Source organism: Macaca mulatta, chromosome 10 (assembly GCF_049350105.2).
Source record: "Macaca mulatta isolate MMU2019108-1 chromosome 10, T2T-MMU8v2.0, whole genome shotgun sequence".
NCBI classification, from domain to species: Eukaryota; Metazoa; Chordata; class Mammalia; order Primates; family Cercopithecidae; genus Macaca; species Macaca mulatta.
Genome location: NC_133415.1, coordinates 2,404,406 through 2,427,109, shown reverse-complemented (window position 1 = coordinate 2,427,109; position 22,704 = coordinate 2,404,406). Strand labels below are relative to the sequence as shown.

Sequence of the window (22,704 nt, the reverse complement as noted above, 5' to 3'; positions counted from 1 at the left end):
GGCAACAGTGACACAGAGGCCATTCTTTGGGGACTGCTGCTTGGGGGCCTTGCTCCTGGGTGTGGGTGGGAGGCAGTGACCTCACAGACAGGACGCTTTCTTTGGGATCCTGGGAGAGTCTCACTGTGGGCGCAGGACTACTGTCATCGCTCGGTCTGCAGCTCAGAGACCTCCAGGGACAGCCCTTGTCTCCAGGCTAAAGTGCCACCTCCGTGTATGACATCTCTGCCCGTCCTTCCTGGGTTTTAGTCTATGCAAATTCTGTCCCCTCCCCTCGGTTGCCCCATATAAGTGAGACCTTCACACCCATCCCCACAGGCCAGCATGGAGCCCCCTCCGGCTGCCAGCCTTCCTGGGCTCAGGGTCTCTGCACTCTGGGGGGCTCCGTCCCAGTCCTCACACAGGGCCAGGCTCAGGCTCGGACCCATCTCCTCCTTGAAGCCTTCCTGGAGCCGCAGCCAGGCCCGGCGTGTGCAGACTGAGCGGCAAGGGCCAGATCTTTGGGGTACAGGGTGTCCCATTGAGGTTGCCGTGTCACAAACAAGGGAACCAAGATGCGTGGAGTTTCCTGATGGCCTGAAGTCTGGCCCTCCCCTACAGTCCTGCCTGCCTCACAGGCCTGCGGGTCATGGTGCCCCTGCTGGACAGTAACCAGGCGGAGGCCGCTGCTGCGGGCGAGGCCCCAGGGTTGGAGAGCTGGGTCCCGCAGGCTCCAGGACCAGGGCACAGACCCCATCAGTAAGGTCCGGTGTCCTCTCTGATTTCCCCACCCACCCAGGGCCTCTCTCCTGTGGCTCCCACTATCAGGCAGGCCGAGGGGATGCATTTCCTGTGCTCTCCTGCCAGACAGAGAATTGCCTGGATTATGAATATCAGCTCGGAGGTGACAGGTGACAGACGTCACCAACCTTCAGCTCCAGACTGAAATAACATGGTATTGACCTTGCTCAGAAAGGCTACCAAAATAGAAAGTTCAATACTCTCTATTTTAACTGACAGTTAAAAATTCAATACATCTTCCTCCTGCCAGACACCTGTATGCGATCAAGCTAAATAAATGCCCTCGGGTTTCTTGCAGGAGGCGTCGCTGTTTATGTGTAAAGTTATTGGCCCTGGCTGGGAGGGACTGATTTTCCACACTCTAGAGAATGGCCCTTTTGAAACGTAAACAATGCCTCTACAATCCCAGGCTATTTTGACAAAAGCGAGAAGTGAAGCAGAGGTGGGAGATAAAGGCATACTCCGTCTCTCCTCGGACCCAACACGGACTCCACAGACATTGTTCCGTCACGGAAATCAATACCAAAAAATAAAGGTCAAATACCTGTGCGTGTGTGGATGTGTGCGTGTGTGTGTGTGTGTGCTATAGATACACAACGTGAGTATCCAGAGGAGATCAGCCATGGGAGGTACAACTGTCATACCACGAAAAGACGCAAAGAAAACTGGAATAGTATAAAAAATAAATACATAACAGGAAAAATGAGAAATAATATTAAGAACAAGAAATAAAGAGTATCAATAAGACAAAAACTTGAGTCATCAACAAAGAAGTGGATAGTTTTTTTTCTGTTAAGAAATATAGACCCCTTAAGAAACAGAGGAAGACTCACCTCTGACCATACGCGTCACATCCCATCTATGAAAGAAGCAATTTCAATTAAGTTATTTACAACCAATGCAAACAAAAGGGTACATCCAAAAAATAGAAAGAATGCATGCAAATAACCAATAAAGAAATAATCCCACGGAAAAGGAGGCTCAGACCATAAACGCTCAGTCCCTGGAGGAGACTCCCGACCTCGGGTCTCCTCCCGCCTCCACTTCCAGCTGCTGGGAAGCTGCCAGAGTGCAGGTTGTTCTCCGAAACTCATTCAGGAAGAATCTATTCCCTGGGCTTCTCGAAGTGAACCAGCCACCTCTGAGCCACCCGAGAGTGGGTCAGAGCTCAGCAGGCCCAGGAGCTGAGGACGCCGCTAATGCCTCGGGCCCGTGGCAGCACACACAGAAAAGGTGACCCAGCTCCTTAGTAATGAGAGAAACACTCAGGAAGTCACGTGACATCCTGAAATCCAGTCACACTGAGTGTTGGGAGGGCAACCAGTGGGGGGCCTCATGGACAGCACAGAGCCAGACCCCAGGCAGCGCCCATCGAATGCCAAGCGTGCACTCCACCAGCCAGCAAGCCCAAATCTGCAACACCTCCCACCTATGCCCAAGGAGAGGCACGGAGCCGGCTTCAGCACAGACAGAACGGGAAGAAGCCAAATATTCTTCTGAATGGGACACAGGCATAGCAGAGTTTAGCTGGCCAGCCCAGCCAGGCTTCTGTGCAAAACCCCAGAGGTTTCCCTCACGCTGTGTAGCATCCTCCTGAGAGAGGACGGCCAGGGCGTTGAGCTCTTTCCCTGCCCACAGCTCCTCCCGGCAGCCTGTAATCAGCGGAGTGCAGCCCAGGCAGCTCCCAGTCCCGCTATCAGGACCCAGAAAGAGCGGGAAGTTAATCATTAAGATTCCTTTTAAGCAAAAGACATAAACTTCGCTCCTGTCACTGCTGGCCTCACACGGCCAGTGGGAAGGGAGCCGCTGGCTGCTGGGACGCCGGCCGCAGGGAGGTGATGGGACGCGCGGAGGCAGGCCTGGAGGAGATGCGGAGCAGGCCCTGCCCCAGTGGCGCAGCACACGGTGGAAAGACCTTGTCCATCACAGAGGATGAACCGGGCCAGGCATAGTGGCTCACAGCTGTAATCTCAGCACTTCAGGAGGACGAGGCGGGTGGGTCCCCTGAGGTCAGGAGTTTGAGAATAGCCTGGCCAACATGGAAAAACCCCATCTCTAGTAAAAATACAAAAATTAGCCGGGTGTGGGGGCATGCACCTGTAATCCCAGCTACTCTGGAGGCTGAGGCAGGAGAATCGCTTGAACCCGGGAGGCAGAGGGTGCAGTGAACTGAGATTGTACCATTGCACTCAAGCCTTGGCGATAGAGTGAGACTTTGTCTCACCAAAAAAAAAAAAAAAAAAAACAAAAAAAAACCGAAACAAAAAAGAATGATCTTGACCTGTGAACATGACTGAGACGAAGCCAGTTCAGAGGCTGTGGAAGAGGGCGCCACGGGAGTTGGGTGGTGCCTGGGGCAGGAAGGTCTGCAAGACTGGAGCCAGGAAGGATGGGCTGGGAGAGAGGATGCTGGGAGTGGGAGGGGCCGGGGGTGGGAGAGAGGATGCTGGGAGTGGGAGGGTCTGGGAGTGGGAGAGAGGATGCTGGGAGTGGGAGAGAGGATGCTGGGAGTGGGAGGGGCCGGGTGTGGGAGAGAGGATGCCGGGAGTGGGAGGGGTCAGGGAGTGGGAGAGAGGATGCTGGGAGTGGGAGGGGCTGGAGTGGGGGAGAGGATGCTGGGAGTGGGAGGGGCCGGGGGTGGGAGAGAGGATGCTGGGAGTGGGAGGGGCCGGGGGTGGGAGAGAGGATGCTGGGAGTGGGAGAGAGGATGCTGGGAGTGGGAGAGAGGATGCTGGGAGTGGGAGGGGCTGGGAGTGGGAGAGAGGATGCTGGGAGTGGGAGGGTCTGGGAGTGGGAGAGAGGATGCTGGGAGTGGGAGGGGCCGGGGATGGGAGGGGGCAAGGAGAGGGAGAAGAGGGGTTCTGGGTGGGAAGGATTGGGGAGCAGGAGGAGGGGAATCCTGCAGCTGGAGGGGCCACAGCTATGCGCAAGGTGAGCACTTCCCAGGCAGCTCTCTGAAGGCTAAAGGGCGACCCCTAAGTACCCTGGATGCCCCCAGGATAGCCATGTGAGCCCAGAACCCACACATGCCATGTGACAGGACCTTGTCCAACCACAGTCACATCTGGGCTTTTCTCCATCAAGAGTGAAAAAGGCAAACACTTTAGAGACTCCCGACCTCGGGTCTCCTCCCACCTCCACTTGCAGCTGCTGGGAAGCTGCCAGAGTGCAGATTGTTCTCTGAAACTCATTCAGGAAGAATCTGTTCCCTGGGTCTCGAAGTGAACCGGCCACCTCTGAGCCACCCGAGGGTGGGTCAGAGCTCAGCAGGCCCAGGAGCTGAAGACGCCGCTAATGCCTCGGGTCCTCGCCTGCCACCAGGCAGCTCCCGAATGCTGACCCCGAAGGCCGCTGTCCCGTTTCCTCTGTCTCTTTACAGGAAAACGGGGGCAGAAATGAAATGTCAGGGCCGGTGGACACTGGCCTTTCAGCATCTCCCAAAGATGAGACGGGCCCTCCGTCTCTGATTATGACTGCTTCTGTGACATGTAAGGCACAAAAATTATCCTGTGAGGTCGGACACCAGAGAAACCCACGGGCACTGGGCTGTCTTGACAGGAGGATATTTTAAGGTATTTTCTTTTAACGTACTGGAGTTTCTTTTTTTTTCTTATTTAATTTCCCTTTATTTATTTTCTATTATTATACTTTAAGTTCTGGGGTACATGTGCACCACTGCAGACTGGATACACAGGTATACATGTGCCATGTTGGTTGTTGCACCCATCAACTTGTCATTTACATTAGGTATTTGTCCTAATGCTCTCCTTCCCCCAGCCCCCCAGCCCCCGACAGGCCCCGGTATGTGATGTTCCCCTCCGTGTGTCCAAGTGTTCTCATTGTTCGGCTCCCACTTATGAGTGAGAACATGCGGTGTTTGGTTTTCTCTCCTTGTGTTACTTTGCGGAGAATTTTTATTTGGGAATTGCATTTCTTTAATTTGATCATGTTTTGCTTTGCGCATGTGTCACTGCAATTTCCCCACACAGCTGCTCCTCCTATCCCTGGACACTCTGGCTGGAAGGCGGAGGTGGAGGGACTGGCCCGAGCCCTGGTTTTCGTTCTGGCCCTGCAACTGAGCCACTCGGTGACTTTGGAAAAGTGACTCAGCTTTCACCTCTCAGGTTTCTGAATGAAAAATAAAACGGGCTGCTGCTGGACTCACAGGCCATCGGGAGGATGAAAACACACGCGTGATTGCCGCATGGTGGCTGTGACGTTAACAAGCATTTGATACCAGGTGAAGACGTGCAGGACCCCAAATCTGAGACTAAGTTTGGAAGGAGATGAGACAACTGGGTTGTGTGGTCTCACCCCTGAGCCCTGTAGCCACCTGGACTCCCCAGCCCAGCTCCATGTCGCAGAAGCTCCGTGTGGTCACCAGGCCAGCAATGGAAATATCACCTGCACACTGCCCCTTGCTGTGATCTCGCTCATCCAGCCAGCAGACCCGGGGTTCCGAGTGGAGGCCCCAGTGGAATTTAAGACCTGTTCATCCCACCTACAGAGGTGCTGGTTGCTGTCTGTATTTCTGTATTGATGGTGGCCATGGGGGGCTCCCCGCTGCTCTCCAGGTCTCCGTCCAGTTTGGGACTCCATTGTCCCTCCCACGGGTCTCCGCTTTCTCACACCCAGCTCCTCCTCCTCTCCCGCTTCCTTTATCATCTTCACTTGAGGTCCTGGCCTCCTCAGGATAGCAACCCTCAGCTCTGCAGACCAGACAAAAGGGCAGTTGTGGTCTGGGAGAGCTTGTTGATCTGAATTCCGTAACGATTCATTTTTATGCAGTGGTGTATGTGTGTGCTCGCGCACACATACACACACACTGCATCTTTGAAAAGGCTTCAGGCTGGAAAATAGCTGCCCTTGGTGTGTTGAGGGCAAGAGCTGTACAGGGTGGTACAAGGTTTCTCTCCCAAACCCATCATTGCCACAACCACTCCAGTGCAAAACTGTGTAGACTCTCTTCTGGCAGGCACTGCATTCCAGGAGCCAGTCTTTCCCCTAGCGAGAGGCCCAAGTCCATGGCTGGAAGCAACCTCTGCTCCTGGTGCTGGCACAGTCAGAGCATCATGGACCACATTTGCTTTGGGGAGGGAAAGAACTTCTGGAGCCTGCATCTCTGGTACCCAGGTGACAGCAGACCCAGCCGTGTCACTGCAGCCAGGCCGTGCTTGGCAGCTTTAGGGAAACAAATTAGCAGACGACTGCAGGGTCCAGGGACTTAGCAAGCTGCCTCCAGGGCAGAGGAATCAAAAGACAGATTTGTTTGTTTATTTGTTATTTTTCTGGCCCTGGCTTCAATTCCCATACACAGAACTTGGCTGTGGGATTCTTTAAAAAAAAAAAATCATTCTATTCTTGGATTTTAAGCCATTATTAAAATTCTATTGTATTTTTTTCATCTGTTGATCATTGACTCATCAATCCATTCAACAGGAATCCTGGCCAAGTGCTGGTCACGGTGAGGGACTCGGAGCTTAAAGTCAACCGGTGCAGAGAGAGAGACAGAGTGTGCTGGGAGTGGGTACAGAGCCAGCAGCCCCAGAGCCACTGGAAAGCCTCACACACGCCTTGGCAGGCTGGAGACAGTGGAGCCCTGGGCAGTGGAATATTCTGCAGAGGCACAGGGAACTAAAGGGGAGCTATAGACCCAGGACAGCTGGGGAGCAAGGGCCAGGGAAAGACGGTAGAGAGAGACCAGCAAGTTGGATGAAGTACTTTTTAGACACTCATTCATTTGTTCACACGTTCATTCATTTCTCCACTTACTCTACAAGCATTCTTCAGGAAACAACTGAGAGCCATGTGACCTTCCAAGCTCAGGGACAGACCAGAGACCAGATCCCTGCTTGGGTGGCTTCTCTTCTGGTGGTGGGCTGCGGTATTGAACAAATGGAGCCAATAAATGCAAGTCGGGGTGACCGATGGTCGTTAAAAAAATAGAGCCAAGTCCTGGAAGAGGATGCATGAGGTGCTGTGGTAGAAAGGGTCCTGGGGGAGGTCGTTTGAGTAGGGCATTGGATTGAGGTCCAAATCAATAGTGAAAGTTGTGGGTGTCTGGGGAGCGCTGGGGGCAGATGGAGAAGCCCTCGCAGGTGCTCTGCTGCCTTAGGCTGCTCGATGGACACCTGGAGGAGCAGAGGCTGAAGGCCGGTGGAGGTTGTTCTGCCCTCTATGCTCCTAGGTCCCTTCCCCAGGGTGCTCCCTGGATCAAGTCCAACAGGGATCCTCCACTGTTCCTATGCCATGGCAGACGTGAAACACGGTCATGCTGGGGTAGCATGCTGGAAGGAAAGGTGGACAGGTGAAAGCTTCCAGTACCCAGAGCTGAGCCCTGGCCCAATTCCGCTGCCCAGAGGGCTGCAGGGAGGCGCTTGGTGTCCTGAACAGGGCTCTGAGAGACAGTATGATGCTGGAGGAACACCCAGGGGAGGACACACGCCGAAGACAGAAAGAGCTGCCATCTGAGCACTACCCCCGACTCAGGGCAGATCCGCCCTGGCGAGGATGGGAGGGATGAGCAGCCAGCCCACCTGTGCATTGAAGCACGCAGGCAAGGCGTGCAAAGGAGCTGATGCTCAGCGTCTTCAAAACCAGATGCAAATCTCACCTCAGAGCCAGTGGGCTCCTCGGAAGGTTTGGTCAGGGAGGAAGGGGTACGCTCTCAGCTAAGAATGAGGAGATATCCCTGGAGCCAGCAGCGGGGCTTCTGTCCACCATCAGTGGAAGCAGGGCGACTCCTTAGGGCTTTTCAGCAGAAAGAAGCCCAGAACGCGCAGCCTGACTTGATTTTCTCCCCACGCCTGGGTCACAGGCTTAGGATGTGAAAGACTCAAGATGACATCATTCCTACCTTGAAATAAGAGCTTCGACATTGCACACCCACTGGGTACCGACCTTCCATTAACATGCAAGTAAGAGCAATTCCCAAGAGAGAAGCACAATGTCAGGTTGCTTTCTCAGCTACTAAAATGGTCAAGGGGGAAGCAGTCCAGGGTGGCCCATTGGCTCCTGGGTGCCATCAGGGACATGGCCTCCTTAAATCTTTCTGCTCAGCCAATCCTAGGCTGCCTCAAAGAACAAGACGGCAGCCACACCTCCAGCATTGCATCCGCATTCTCCACAGAGGCCAGGAAAGGGCAAAGGCAGGAGCCAGCCAAACGTGTTCCTGTGAAAGGGCCTTTCTCAGGATTCACACAGGCACTTTCACTGGCACCCCCTGGCAAGGACTGGGTCATATGACCACGAAGCTATAAGAGAACTGGGATGAGGCACCGTTTTTCACCCCATTTCTTTTATTTTGCTTGATTTTGTGGTGGAATCTGGGCATATGGTTTCCACAGCAACCTCTATGAAGTAAATACTGCATCTTCCCTGTGAAGACACTGAGTCTCAGGGAGACTGCCCACCTTCCCCGAATTACCTGACACTCTGGCAGCTTCCAATCCAAGCAAGTGATTCCTCGGGTGTCCTCCTGAGTCCTTTGCCATTCAGCCCTTCCAAGGTACTTCCAGCTCTCCAGTGATCCTGGCAGGGCCACAGATCCCATGTGGTTAGAACTGATGGCATCTGAATTAAAACTTATCTATGTGCTCAAAGTAAACCCCTAATTTTGCATTAACCTGACACTTGGTGCTTGATTTATTTTAGTGTTTGTGGTAATTGTTTTTGAATTTTTTTAAGATAAAGGGGACAGAGAGTACACGGCAGCAGAATGCAATTGACAGTAAGTGCTTATTATGTAATTATGGACTTTTTAATATGCATATTTTTCTCTCTGGTTGGTAGCAACTAGATACATAATTACTGAATTTTAAAGAAGAATATTATCTACAAAGCCTTCTGGCTGCTGGCATGTGGGAAAGATTCTTGCCTGGTTTGTGGCTAAATTCTCTTAACAATTCACGGCCTGCGAAGGTGAGGGCAGCCTCGGAGAGTGACGAGAACCGGTGCCGTGGGGGGAAGCTGGTGCCACTGAAGGTGTTTTTAAGACGCAAATGCACCTGCTGATTCTCCAGCGAGCACGGGAATTGTTTTAGTCGGCCTGGGCTCTGTAACAAAATACCATGGAAATTCATTTCTCACGGTCCTGGAGGCCAGGAAGTCGAGGTGCCAGCAGAGTCAGCATCGGCCGAGGCCAGTGCCCCATAGAAGCTGGTGCTGTGTGTGTCCTCCTGCAGTGAAAGGGGCGAGGGAGCTCTCTGGGCCTCTTTCTTAAGGGCACCAATCCTTTCCAGGAGGGCTCGGCCCCATGGCCTCATCACCCCCCGGAGGCCCCACCTCCTAATACCATCACCTTGGGGGCGAGAATTTGACAAATACATTTTGAGGGGACAGAAACCTTCAGACCACAGCAGGAATGATGTGATGTCCAGAGAGGGGCTGGGCTTGGAGGTGTCCTGGTGGTAACTGCCAGGAGGGAAAGAACAGTCATTGGGTGGAAACCAAAGGTAGGATAAGAAAGATGCCAGGCGGAAGGGTGGCTGCTGGAGGGCTGGACTCCAGAGGCTAGCGGGGCTGAGGCGGCGGGGAGACCAATGCAGAGCAAGGCGGAATCCGGCAGAATCACACAGACTCATGCAACAGTGCAGGGCCCAGAAGCAAAGCTAGTGGCGTCCCAGGAGAGGCTTCCCTCTGCTCCCCTCTGAGGGAGATGCCAGGGGCCTCAGGCCAGGCCTGGGAGCTGCTTCCCACTCCAGGTCCCCGCACACATGGTTTCCACACTTGAAGCCTGACGTCCCTTCCTGTTGCTTTCCAGGTGAGCAGGGGCTGGGGCCTGACCAGGCAATGGGGTAAGGTGCCTAAACCCAAGCGTCTGCCTGTGGCCACCTCTCAGGGGCCTCCCCCAGGTTCCCGGCGGCCACCAGACCTGCCTGTGGCCACCTCTCAGGGGCCTCCCCCAGGTTCCCGGCGGCCACCAGACCTGCCTGTGGCCACCTCTCAGGGGCCTCCCCCAGGTTCCCGGCGGCCACCAGACCTGCCTGTGGCCACCTCTCAGGGGCCTCCCCCAGGTTCCCGGCGGCCACCAGACCTGCCTGTGGCCACCTCTCAGGGGCCTCCCCCATTGAGCACCCAGGTGCTGGGGCTTGCCCTGCGTCTCCGGGTTCCAGGATGCAAAGGAGCTGGCATCGGGCAATCTGAACAGTTGGCCTGGTGGCTGCCCCCACCCGCGTCTTATATTCCTTTAGGAGTGGTGGGGCAACCCTGGGCAGGTCTGATGTGGGGCAGGCAGACCCCAAAATGGGGGCTTAGCCCAGGTCTGTTACTGGTTTTGCCCCTGAAAGAATTCCAAGGTGAGCGGGTGCTGTAGCAGCTTTTATTGCTGCGGTAGCCAAGGGGGCTGGTCCCAGAAGAGCAAGACTCCCCGTGGGCAGTGCACCCAGCACAGCAGCTCACAGGCAGCCCCGAATCATATTTATATCCACTTTTAACTACATGCTAACTAAGGGTTGGTTTATGCAGAAGTTTCTAGAAAAGGGGCAGAAACCTCAGGGTCATTGGGTTTTTACCATGGAAAGTGGCAGTAACTTCTGGGTCTTGCCATGGCAATGGTAAACTAAACAAGGCTCACTGGTTGGCACATCTCACAGGTGGCTGCTGCCACCGGCCCTGTTTCAGCTGCTCCTCCACATGGTCTGGTGTCTGTGCCCTGCCTCAGAGTCAAGCCCGCCTCCCCCTTCAGGTCCTTGGCACTGCCTGTTGGCTTTGCCCTGGCAGGTGCACTGGGGGACGAAGGGGCAGCAAGGCTGCTGCTGGCGCAGGCATCCCCATCCCTAAGACGCATGTGGAAGGCGAGTGGGCCTGGGTCCGACCTTTCTCACATGGTTGCCCCGTGTCTGCAGCCAGGGTGGGCTCCTCCAGCAGAGCAAACCCTGTTTACCTCGAGTGGGGACCAGGCGGTGCAGCTTCACACTGCTACTCTCTGCACTCCACTTGTTCTCCTCCCCCATTCGTCACCACCCAGGTGACACTTGCTGAGGAAACGTCCAGTGTGACCTGAGGCCCGTGTGGGGGCTGCACCCACCTCCTTCCTGCTCCTGTTCACTCCCACTCCATGGGACGCCCGCCATGTCTGTGTTGCCCTCTGGGCCCACAGGGATCCTGCTGCTTTAACAGGAAATCCCTCCCCTCCCAAACCTCTGAGCCTCTGACCTGGCAGGGGGACTTGATCACAGCAGAACCTTCTCTGCACCCTCAGGTCACCCTGCTCCTCTCCTGGCCATGATACTAGGGACACTGGAGACCTGGCAGCTCTTCAGGTGGGCAAATTAGGCCAAGAGGGCCACTGCAGTGCTGACCAGTTCATCATCCGGGCAGTGCCCGTCCATCTGCTGAGATCGCCTCTCACTGCAGGGCTGTGTTGGTGTCTGGGTCGGGCACTGGCCCCTCACCCCAGCCCTGAGGGTTCAGGAGGACTCAGCTTTCCTGGGTCGGGTCTCACCTTCCCTTCCTGACCTCAGGTGTCTGCCTCCAACTCCACCAGATTCTGAAGACAAGGAACGAAACGGCCGACCTCTGGAAGATCAGCTGTTGTGGGCGAGGGAAGCAGGGGAGACCCTCTTCCTTTTTCTTGTCGAGGATCCAGCGCGAGAGAACCTCCTTCAGCCTCTCTGGCAGGTTGTCCTGCCTCCTGGGTCCCGCTGTCAGGAGGAGACGGGTTTGCTTTTGACTCTGACTTCACGCAGCTCATGTGGTGCCTTCCACAGCAAGGATTCCCCCGCTCCTCTGGGTCCTTCCCCCCTCCTCATGGTCACGGCCACCCTGTGGCCCAGGCAGTTTTCTTAGCAGCTGCCCAGCCCCCGTCTGTATCCCTCCCACGGGCTCTGAAGCCCTTGATCTTTCTTTTCTCAGCGTTTATCATGGAGGATGGAAGGACCCACCTGCTAACAGTCCTCTGCTCAGGCACACCATGGGGCCAGACTGGGCGTATGACGGTCATGAGCCTGTGCAGTGCCCCTGGATAGGTATCAAATAAAAGAGTGCTCATTCAGGGTGTGCTGAATGAATGAATACATGAAAAAATGGTTGGGGGGTGGGGAATGAACGGATTTCAAATTCTCAGGCTGCACTTTCCAAATCTGACACAACCATATTCAGCTGCTTGTCAAGACTATTTGAGAGCCACCCCTTTCCCGCATCCCCGGCCCCCTGAGCAGCCATGGCTGCTGTCACATCTGCTCTTGATGTCTCTGGGCCTGGGGAGTTACCCACACACGCTGAACATCAAGGTCAGTATTTTTAGATGCAACTCTTTAATTTTTGAAAATGCTCGGAAGAGATTTTAGTGATGGGTACATATTTGATAAATATAAATAAATGTAAGAGCTATAAAAACAAACTTCCCTAAAACCTATCCGTTCTATTAACCATCTCCTGGAGGCCCGCGCACGTGTTCTGTGGAGCGGGTGGGTACCCCGCAGCCCCTGAGGCTTGGGGAGGGAAGCCCTGGTGAGGCCAGCAACAGAGTTGATGCAGGAAGTGCCACGTCTGTCCCGGGGCCTAGAGCCTGGACTACGTCATCTGGCCCAGACCTGAGGCCACGTCATGCCCCAGACTCAGGGTTCTGAGGAGCTGGCAGAGCCCCCAGGGGTGAGGCAGAGCCAGCAGAGCGAGAATCTCCCCAGCAGATGGGAAGCGTGTGCCCATTCACCTCTATGCCGGCACAAGGCCTGGCCCTGCAGGTGAACGGGAAGGTGAGTGCAAGGGCGCGGCCCTCTGTGAGCTCACAAGCCAGAGGCCAAGACCCTCGGACAGAGCATTGTGGGGAGTAAGTGCTGGGAGGCATTTGCAGAGCCCAGAATGGGGGTTCCCAGTTGGGACCCTGACCCTGGAAGGGGCCTTTAAGCTGAGGGCTGAGCTGGGAGCAGGTGCATGGGTCTAGGACAGGAGCCTCTCCCACAGGGAGACAGCACACGCACGTGGCCTGGGCTGGGAGCCTGTGAACCACTTGGGAGCTGGATGCATGGGTTCAGAATGCCCGGCCATGGAGATTAGGCCGGCGACAGGAGAGCTGTTTGGCGGAGCGGGGACCAGGGACACCCAGTAGCCTCAAGTGCTCTGTGCTCTGGGCTTCGTCCAGAGGGTGGTGGGGAGCCACTGATGTGTGTCCCCCTAACAGAGCTTGCAGGGGGAGGCTCCTCCTCCTCCCTCCCACCCTGTGGCCTCATCACCCTCAGAGCATCACCATCTTCCTAGTGGCCGAGGTAAGAAACCAGAACTGTCCCTGTTGCCTTCCTCTGGGACCCTGCTCTGATACTGCGCCTGCTGGACCTTTCTTTCTTGGCCAAGGGCACCCTGGCTGGCATCCCTGCATCTGTTCTCTCTACATGGCACTGGCTCACACTCTCGCTCCCTTCACCAAAGCCCCCACCTGCGGCTCTGTCTCTGGCCTTCCCCAAGCCCACAGAGGAATCTGCATCAGTGGGGTCAGACTCAGCCTGGCTCCCCAGCTCCTCGGTGGCTTCCCATGGTCTCAGGCTGAGCTCACAGCTCGGGGGGCTCCCTCTCACCCCAGCCTGACTTTCTCTGTGCGGGTCTTTCTTGTGCTGACTGGCACCCACGTCTCGCTCCAGCTCCTCCATGTTCCCATCGCTGTAGTCCAACACCTCCTCCTCCAGGGAGCTCTCCCAGATCCCTCAACCCCAAGTGGACTTTCCCAGTAGCCCCTCAGGACACTCTGCATCCTTCCTGCAGAGCCACCATGAGGAACCTACAACAAGGAGTTATTCGACGTGCAACAAGTGCTCAGTAAATATTTAAGGAGACAGTGAATGAATGAATGTATTTCTACCCCCTCAGCTCTCTGGGTTACATGGTGGACAGTCCCTAGAAGATGAATAATGTATACATTTTTAATTGAGTTAAACTCCAAGCGTTTTTACCCTGAGCATTCATGCATACACTTAAATATTGAAATAACCAAATGCACAAAACCTTTTGTGGTCATGGTTCTCATTTTGCATGAATCACTTCTGTCCAGAAGTGGGCATCCCTGTGTAACAGCCATTGGAGGGCGTGGGAACGGACAGGGTTCATGCCCTGCAAACATCTGGAAGTGGCATTGACTTCCCTGCCAGTCCAAACGAGTGTGCAATGTAGGTAAATCCTCTTTTGACTAACAGGTCTACGCTGGTCTATTAGGATCCACAGGAACGAACAGGAACCCCTTTGGGAAGTTTTCAAGGCTTACGAGGTAAATTTCCCATTGCTTCAGTAAAAATTTAAAGCTGGTCTTTCTGCAGTCTTTCGCCCGAAGCTGTCGGTCTTTTTGGGTTTAGCAACCACCCTGAAAACCTGCACACTCATTTGAATCGTTGCATCTTCACATTTTGAATATTCTGCGTCTCTCCCTGAAGGTTCAGGAGAAGAGGTCCAAAGGCACCACCTCTGCTTCATTGCAGCGAAACCCTCCCACCGCAGCCCCCAGCCCCTCCAGGGATCCACAGCATTCACTGCTCGCTCACAAATAGTATACGGCACACGCAAGGAAAGTTAATTTACTGGTTTACCTGCTTCTTTTTCTTCTCCCGCTTTGCCCTGTTTGATTCCATTTAAAAATGTTTCTACTTCATCCATCAGTGAGCTCCCTGTGTCGGCTAGAAAGCCTCTTTAGAAGCGTGTTTAGCATCTTTCGATACCGACATCTATTTCAGAGACTCTTTGCTCCTCCAGTATCTGCCTTATCTCCTTTACTGTTTTTCATTATTTGTCGCAGCTATCTGCCTCATCACTCTCTGCATTTTTAATATCCTCTTTGTCTCCTCCACTTCTGTATATTCTTGTTTGCTCAGTAAGCCTCATTCAATATTTCATTGTATGTGTTAACTGTTAACTCAGCCCTAATTAATCTCACTTTTCAACTTGGTTCAGTTTAAGGTTCCAGACATGTCAATATGAAGGGTGTATTTGGGGGGCGCGAGAAGTTCAACAGCAAGGGGATTTACAGTGCCACATGCAGTCTCATTGTCTCGCAGAAATCCAAATTGCTTTGCCTTTTCCTTCAGACAGACATTTTCCTTTGTTTACCACTTGCCCTTTGGGTGCAGGACATCTGTGTGGACGCACTGCCAGCAGACACGCTGGCCACTCCTCCACCGAGGGTCAGGAGCACTGAGGAGGCATCTCCCTGCCCGTGGGCAGTGCCACAGGAGCTGCACTCAGGCTCCCAACCTTCACAGGCGCGTAAGGTGCACTGAGGCATACTCAGAGCCCCCTGTCACCTGTCCATGTGGGTGAGGACATGCTGGGTGGTCTGATGGCTCAGTACCAGGCAGACCACTTGACTGTGATAGTGTCTTCAGGAAATCCTGGAAACAAGACAGAGGTTTGAAAACCTCACTGCAAATACACAATAAGCTATGTACACATAGTGGTATACATATGCACGCACATACAGGCACGTCCACAATCCATGTTCCTATGCACCTGTTTCCGCACATGCATGTTCATGCACATATATTCCCTGCAAATGTTTGTCAAGCACATGCCAGATGCCTCATGCTGTTCCAGGCACTGGGACTGAGCCATGAACAGCTGATATAGACAGTGTCCCTATTCTTACAGATCTCGTATTCTAGAGACTGGAGATGGACAGGCAGTGACAAATGAGCCAACACATATATACTACATTAGGAGAACGTATTAGTCCATTCTCACACTGCTAATAAAGACGTACCAGAGACTGGGTAATTTATAGAGGAAAAAGGTTTGATTGACTCACAGTTCAGCATGGCTGGAAGGTCTCAGGAAACTTAAAATCATGGCAGAAGGGGAAGCAAACACATCCTTCTTCATGTGGCAGCAGCAAGGAGAAGTGCCTAGAAAAAGGAGGAAAAGCCCCTTATAAAACCATCAGATCTCAAGAGAACTCACTATCACGAGAACCACAGCATCTGGGCAACCACCCCCATGATTCAATTACCTCCCACGGGATCCCTCGAACAATACGTAGGGATTATGGGAACTACAATTCAAGATGAGATTTGGGTGGGGACACCAGCAAACCATATCAGAGGGGTAAGTGCTATGAAGGAGGGAGGGAGGAGAGCAGATGTGGGCACACAGATGGAACAGGTATACGTTAACCAAGCGTCAAGAGAAGGCCTGCCCCATCAGGGCTTTCAGTCAGAGCCCTCCAGTAGGAGAGTGAATTCTGTGCACAGCTAGGAAACATCTCAGCGACAGAGACAGGGAGCACAGGGTCCTGTCCAGATGTACACACTGCAGGGATGCACACACACTGTGAACAAGTGTCTGTGCATGCTCACACAGTGAACCAGCCCATCTACCCAGATGCACACATCTGTGCATCTACACGGGGCGCAGGACTCTGTATCCAGATACAAGCGTGTGCACAGAGACGCACAGGAGCAGATGCATGTGCAGAGGATGAGAACCCGAGCTCGCGGACCAGACCCGCCCGGCCTCCGTGCTGGGCAGCTGCCCCCGCATCCTCAGGCACTGCTGGGCAGTGACAGGGATACCAGCTAAGCCTTTATCTGTTGGAAAGGCAGCATCTCATTTGCCTTTTAAAAAATGAAACATTCCAAGCCCAGGAAAAAGTGAATCATCTATAAAACGGCGACTCCCTACCACTCAGAGTTAGTCATTTTTGAAATATTTGCTTTAAATATTTTCCTAAGAAACAAAACCTTGCAAATGTAGTTGAAGGACTGGCCTCATATCCCTGAAGGCTGTCGTGGTCTCTGCCTGGTGCCCCAGACCTTCAGAGGCTGAAATTTTCCAAAAGTGCACGTGTAGCCAGCCTCCTTCCCTTTCCTTTTTTTCAAATTCTAACACGTGTGTGGTCATAAGCCAGGTGGAGTTAGGTTTTCTGTGTTTTAATAAACAGACAAATGGTTTCATGTTGCACGTTTCATTGTACACCTTGCTTTAACAAATGTGTCTTTGATATTGATCCAAATTGTTACACAGAGATGCAGCCCATTCATTTTAACTTCTTTGTAACTTTCCCTTGGAGGGATAAGCTACATCCAGGCTGGGTTTCTGTTTTCTTTATGACAACCAATTCTTCTTTCAGCACTTGGCTTGATACACCTGAGTGAGATACTGTCAACTCTTCTCCAGTATGTCCTTGCACGTTTACAGTCTCATCTCCTGCAGGCTTCTGCTGCTCCCCTGCTCCGTCAACAAGGGGTATTGTGGAACTTTCTACTTTTAGTAATCCCATGGATACGATGTGGCATCTCATTACAGTTTTAATTTTCTTGATTAACAGTGTGGGGGAACATATTTTCTGTGCTTGTTAACTAGCTCTTCAAGCTCCCTGGTTTATAATGATCTGTCCTTGTCCTTCACTCAGGCTTCTGTAGAGGAGATGAAATCATTTTTTTAAATGATTCATAGCAATGCTGTGTATGTTTCGAAAATGAGTTTTTGTTTTTCATATGTGTCACAAATGTCTTCTGGGTCTGTGGCTTTCATTTTCCTCAGAAAATGCTCTGTGATACAGGACATTTACTTTTCATGTGGTCATTTAAAAAATGATTTTTGGCCCGGCACGGTGGCTCACCCCCGTAATCCCAGCACTTTGGGAGACCGAGGCAGGTGGATCACCTGAGGTCAGGGGTTCAAGACCAGCCTGGTCAACATGGTGAAACCCCGTCTCTATTAAAAATACAAAATTAGCTGGTGGTGGTGGCGGGCGCCTATAATCCCAGCTACTCAGGAGACTGAGGCAGGAGAATCGCTTGAACCCGGGAGGCGGAGGTTGCAACGAGCCGAGATCGTGCCATTGCACTCCAGCCTGGGCCACAGAGCAGGATTCTATCTGGATGGATAAATAAATAAATAAATAAATATTTACTTTTCAGATTGCGTATAAGAAACTCTTTCTGTTCTTAGGTCGTAAAGACCGTCTCCATCGCTTCTTCCGTTGGTGGGGCGGCCTCTCCTCTCACCATGGTGGCCCCGAAGCACCCAGAGTTCTCTGGCCACGCGGGACTCTAAGTCAGGAGTCAGCGAACAAGTGTCGGCACCGAACAGCCTGGAGGAAAAGCAGCCTCGTTCTGTTACCTTCCGTTGGTTCCCCAGAGCCCGGTCCCTGCAGCCTGCGGGGAGAGCCACAGACCCCCACTCTGAATCCGGGCAGAGTCACAGCGTTTGCCCCCGTGTGGTTTAAACTACCACAAGCGCTACGTTTAATTGTTCCGCCTGTTTCCGTGTGCTGCCATTTTTGAGGTCTCCACCACGCTCCCCTGGCCCCGGCCTAGACCCGGGCCTCTCCCCAGGGGTCTTGCTCCTCCGTGGCCCTGGCCCGCCGGCCCCTGTGCGCCTCTTTTCCTGGCTCCAGGATGCAACCAGCTGCTTTTCATGAAACTCAACCCATGCTGGGTGCGGTGGCTCACGCCTGTAATCCCAGCACTTTGGGAGGCCGAGGCGGGCGGATCACAAGGTCAGGAGATCGAGACCACAGTGAAACCCCGTCTCTACTAAAAATACAAAAAACTAGCCGGGCACGGTGGCGGCGCCTGTAGTCCCAGCTACTCGGGAGGCTGAGGCAGGAGAATGGCGGGAACCCGGGGGGCGGAGCTTGCAGTGAGCCGAGATCGCGCCACTCACCCCAGCCTGGGCGACAGAGCGAGACTCCGTCTCAAAAAAAAAGAAAAAAGAAACTCAACCCCGGCTCGGGGGGGCCAGAGCTTGTGTTACTAACCCTGAGGGTGTTTCCAGGGGTGTGAGGGGTGGGACGCGCGGTCCGGCCTCAGTCCTGGGCCTGGCCCCGGCCGACTCCGGAGAAGCCCGGGAGCGCGCGTCCCCGCGGCCCCGCTCAGCCCGGCCTGCCTCTCCCTCCCCACAGCGGCGCCGGGGCTGGGTGCAGCCTGGCCGCGTCCTCCTCTTCTCGCGGTTTTGAATTCTTCTTGTGCGACGCTGTATCACACAAGTTCGGGGATGAGGGTGTTCCGAGCACGCCCTCACCGAGCCACGCTCCCCCAGTTCCCCTCTAGAGCTGCTGCTCGCATCCCTCACCCGGGACCACAGCCTGCGGGACCCCCAAACCCACGCCCTCAGAGAGACGCTGCCGCGCTCCGCCCGCGCTCAGCACCACGGGAAGGAGGGCAGCAGGCGGAAGACCCGGCCATCTTGGGAAGGGCCTTCAGGGTGCTCCGCTGAAAGCCACAGACCCATGCTTCAGACGCTACAGATTTCCCTCTCAAATGCCTGCATTTAAAATATAAAATGTGTGTTTGAGCAAACAGCAAAATATCTTGGGAAATTCTCCCAGCGAGGCTTTCGATGAGCCCGTAGGAAAAGCCAGGCTGCTCCCTGCTGCGCCTCCAGTGAGCCTCCCAGCAAGCAGGACGCTGGGAAGAAGGGCAGAGGGTGCTATTTTGCATAGAATTTAAATAAAATTGTTTCGCAGACCGGAAGCCTCAGGCGGGCAGCGCTCTGGGCCCGGGCGTGTTTTTAGTGCCTGAATGACGTCGCGATTCAGTCTGAGTTCCCGCCTGGGCTCAGGGCCTTCAGAACTGCTGGGGGGCTGTGACATGGTTTATAATCAGGAGAGAAACAGTGAGAGCTTATATCCAAGGAAGTGTTTTCAGACACAATGTTAGCATATTTGTGTCTATACCGGTCCCGGCGGGAGGCTGAGGCAGGAGAATCGCGTGAACCCGGGAGGCGGAGGTTGCAGTGATGAGCCGAGATCGCACCACTGCACTCCAGCCTGGGGGCTCCGCATCAAAAAAAAAAAAAAAAAGTTCAGACGACAATGAAGCTGAATTTTCCTGTTTTACAGTCCCCGTTCCTTCTGATTAAAAGCAGCTGGGGGTGCAGCCTCCTTTTTCCCGGCCGTTTTCTGTGCATCCACAGAAACACATAGCCCTGTTTACATCCCTGTTACGTGTTGGTCATGACTCGCTTCAGTCCACACCTGTCTTGAAGATCCCAGGGTGTGGTTGCACGTGGACCTGCTGCCTTCTTTCCTGGGTGAGTAGGCATTCGTTAAGCTGTGGCTGCCCACCCTTCAGCCATCCCTCAACCTACAGTCACTACCCACCCGGCCCTGCTACTTGGGAGGCTTGTATTTGATTGTGGAGGGGGAACTCATAATAAACCAACAAATAAATATACCAATGCTGCCATCTCCAGCAGCGATAAGAGAGGTGGAGAAAACCCTGGCCGTGGAAGGAGTGGCTGGGGTGTTCTAGCCTTCGTGGTGAGAGACAGCTCTCACGGTGACATTTTAGCTGAACCATAAATGCTCTTGTGTCCTAGGGCAGGAAATGGGACATGGAGTTGCTAGGTCAGTGTGTATGCACGTTATTAAATGCCGATCTTTAAAGATATTAATTATGAAATATTTAAACATACATAAAATTCAGAAAACATTTGAATAAGGCCTATAGGCACCCACCAAGAATAAGCCCATGTAAGCACAATTGACTATTGCAAAGAGAGGGAACCAACCTGAGTGCCCATCAACCAGCGAGTGGATAAGAAAATGTGGTGTAGAAACACCACGGAATACTATTCAGCCATAAAAAGGAAGGAAATAATGTCTTCTGCAGCAACCCCATTTAACTTTTTTAGAATGTTCTAATTACGGCTGAAGCCTTGCTCCTGGGCCTTCCCCCTCCCCCAGCCTTTATAAATAGTTCTTTTTTATCCTCAAGGGTGGTTTTAGGCATTGCAAATACCTTCTTTCAGTCTGGAGTTTGTATTTTCCCTGTGTCAATGTTGTTGTCTTTTGCCACTCAGTTTTAAATTTTGTTGTATGCAAATCCATCCAATATTTTCTTTGTGGTTAGTGCTTACTGTGCCTTGTCGAAGAAACTATTCCTTACTGCAGTGGCGTGCAAATATTCTCCTAGATATTTTCTAAAATTGTAATTATGTTTCCTTACCTGTTTACAGCTTTAATCTACCAGAAGTCTATATTTGTGTATGGTGTGAAATGGAAGCATAAAACAAACACAGCAGCATCTTGACATTGTTTATTCCCAGTGTGTGCGCATGAGAAGAGTACCTTCCATAGTAACCGCGTTGGTTTACACATACAAATGTAGTCACCCACCTTCCCCTCACTGGGACAGCAAAGCTACTTCTGCTAGGGACAAGTTTCCATCTCCATGTAGGTGACTTTGAGTGTTCTGTCTTTTGTTCCAGTTGTCTGGAACAAAATAAAATAAACCCATGCTGGTATTCTGGATATTTGCTTTAAATCGTATTTTGCATTTTTGCTGCCCTCCACACCCTTACTCTCCCCTCCCCTCCTTTGTTCATCATTGCCTGTCAATTGGATTAACTTATTAATAGACCCGACTGTCTGCTGTGTGCCTTCATCATACTCTATGCACCCGTTACCCCTAGCATCTGCTTCACAAAATTTGCAAAAACGCTTACTGTTTATTTTAATTATGGTTTTACTTACACATTGACTTGGGGAAATAAGTGCAGTATTTTCTATATTGATTCTTTCAAACAATGAAGCATTTATTTAGGTTTATTTTCTAATATTTTTGCCAACTTCTATGATCTTTTAGTTGGATATATATTTAAGTAATGTGGATATTTTCTGTGGTAAATGATACATTAAAAAAAAAATACGTTTTCTCTTTGTCCTGGCTTATGTATAGAGAGGCCGTTGATTTTTGTTTATTGATCTATACCCTGCACTCTTGTTTGAGGGATCCTAACACAGGAAGTTTCTTCATTCAATGTGAATGAATTTATTGATTCAGCAAATACTCATTGAGTGCTACCATGCGGTAGGGACGATTAAATGTGGTAGAGAAACACTATGAAGGAAACAGAAGAAAATTCATGGTGCCAACACCCTAGTGGAGAGACACAGTAAGAGGTAGGTTAATAAATAAATGAATAATCATCACGTTCGAGTTTTTATTATTTTTCCATAGATTTTTTTGAACTCTCTGGGCAGAGAACTAAGATGCCTTTAAATTCCTTCCTAATCTTTTACACTTGTTGATTTTACTTGTGGTGTTGTGCTGGCTGGTTCTTCTAGTACTATTTTGACCGAAAATGATTTGTGTTAATATCTTTTGTTTTATTCAATTAAAAAATTTGTAACATTTCACATGAACTTGGATATTCACTCACTGTGAAGTAAAGGAAGTTCCTTCTAAATTAAGCCGACCATGTATCTTTTCTCTTTTCTTTTTCTTCCCTTCCCCTTTCTTTCTCTTTCTTTCTCTTTTTTTCTTTCTTTCTTGCTTTCTTCCTCTCTCTCTCCTTCCCTTCCTTCCTTCCTTCCTTCCTTCCTTCCTTCCTTCCTTCCTTCCTTCCTTCCTTCCTTCCTTCTTTTGACAGAGTCTTGCTCTGTCACCCAGGCTGATCTCAGCTCACCACAACCTCCGCCTCCCGGGTTCAAGCCATTCTCGTGCCTCAGTCTCCTGAGTAGCTAGGATTACAGGCATATACCACGACGCCTGGCTAATTTTCTTTTTGTATTTCTAGTAGAGACAGGGTTTCACCACGTTGGCCAGGCTGGTCTTGAACTCGTGACTTCAAGTGATCTGCCTACCTCGGCCCAAGAATCTTTTCTATTTATCACTCAAGGAGGTCACATTTAATTAAAGGCTTTCCTGCATCGACTGAGGTGAGCTGTACTCATTTCATCTCTTAGAACAAGAGGCAGCCCAGTGCAGCAGTTAAGGGTGTGGATGGGTTCATCTAAGTGCCCTCAAAGCACTTAGAGAGCTGCCTGGCACAGGGGAAGTGCTGTGTGAATATCAGCTTGTGTTATTATTGAAGTGGGAAGGTATATACCAATATTTTCTAACATAACATTAAATGTTTGCATTTCTGAGATTAAACCTTTGTTGAATATCGTAGTACTTTTTATACATTTCTAGATATGGTCTGTTTATGCTTCATAAATTTATGATTTTTGAAGTTATGTTCATAACTCAATTGAACTTTTTTCTTTCCCATATAATA

The 22,704-nt window shown here is 51.9% G+C and overlaps 1 long non-coding RNA gene across 1 annotated transcript; it reads left to right on the top strand.

The window, feature by feature from the left end:
• The first annotated feature begins 3,641 nt into the window (after nt 1-3,641).
• Nucleotides 3,642-6,180, top strand: LOC107000701 (uncharacterized). Its single transcript, XR_001447832.3, has 2 exons — nt 3,642-4,352; nt 4,905-6,180. It is a non-coding gene; the product is annotated as an uncharacterized LOC107000701 (long non-coding RNA).
• Nucleotides 6,181-22,704: the final 16,524 nt, after the last annotated feature.